This window comes from Mastomys coucha, unplaced genomic scaffold (assembly GCF_008632895.1).
Source record: "Mastomys coucha isolate ucsf_1 unplaced genomic scaffold, UCSF_Mcou_1 pScaffold8, whole genome shotgun sequence".
Classification (NCBI taxonomy): Eukaryota; Metazoa; Chordata; class Mammalia; order Rodentia; family Muridae; genus Mastomys; species Mastomys coucha.
Genome location: NW_022196914.1, coordinates 35,929,221 through 35,930,484, shown reverse-complemented (window position 1 = coordinate 35,930,484; position 1,264 = coordinate 35,929,221). Strand labels below are relative to the sequence as shown.

Sequence of the window (1,264 nt, the reverse complement as noted above, 5' to 3'; positions counted from 1 at the left end):
CCCCCCCCCCCCGACTCAGCCACAACTCCATCTCCCTCTTGTGGTGGCAAGGGCTCCTGTAATTGATATGGTTAGCTCATTGGTTTGGGGTTTTTACAACTTTCTCATTTATTACTGTCTCTGTGTCATAACTGTCTTAAGTTCTCAACATTTCAGAGTGACAGTCATCTGAAGGAGCCTTAAATGAAGGTGTGTGCCTTCATTAGAATGGCTGCTTTCTAAGTCTGTTAGAGGTAGTGTTGATGATTGATTCGGGAAGGCTCTTCGACTGAGGGTGGCAATATTCCTAAGCAAGTGGGCTTGGGCTGGATGAAGCTAGGTGAGTATGAGACAGTGACCTGGCAAGTGAGCAAGCCAGGAAACAGTGTTTGTCCTTCATTTTTCCTTTCATTTTCTGCCTTTAGTTTCTATTCTAAGCTCCCAGAATGATGAACTGTGATCTGACAGAACCATGTACAACAACCATTTATTACCTGAGATGCTTTTACTCAGAGGATTCAATCACAACAGCAGAGTAGCAAGGTAGAAAGATAACAACCAAAAGAAATGGTATCAAAATGAGATTTTGTTGTTGGACAGAAACTATGTTCTTTTTTGAAGGAATGTGGAAAATATCAGACAATTAGATGGCAAAAGTCATAGACATGGAGCTTAATCAGTTGTTCTCACAGGACCTAGAAGATTGGAGTGTTGACAGTAATGCAGCCAGAGGAAGTTGAGGTCATAGGATGTCAGTGGAAAATAGACTTTGTGAGAAATTTAGCTAGAGGTCATTTGTGTGATATTTTGGCCAAAATCTTTCTTACTCAGCTTTTGCCCTGAGGTATTGAGTAGGGCAAAATTTAAAAACTATGGGCTAATTTGTATATTTTGACTCTAATTTATATGTATTTCTTCAGTTTTCCTATGTATTTATTTATTCAATATACAATCCAATCATTACCCCCTTCCCATTCTACTTTGCACAGTCCCTCATCCCTGACTCCTTTTTATCTCCCCAGGGAGGATGGGAACCACTTGAATATCCCTCAACCTTAGCATGCCAACTATCTGCAGTTTAGGTACATCTACTCCTAATGAGGTTAGACAAGGAAGCCATGTTAGGGGAACAGTTTGATAGGCAGCAGCTTAAGGGGAATACCCCACTCCAATTGTTGTGAGATCCTTGTGAAGACTGAATAGCACATGTACTACACGTATGGTGGGGGCCTCAGTCCATCCTATGTATGACCTTTGGTTGGTAGCTCAGTCTCTGAGAGTCTCC

General features: G+C 41.5%; 1 pseudogene; it reads left to right on the top strand.

The window, feature by feature from the left end:
• Nucleotides 1-644: 644 nt before the first annotated feature.
• Nucleotides 645-1,264, top strand: part of LOC116083892 — a 148,845-nt pseudogene continuing 148,225 nt past the window's right edge.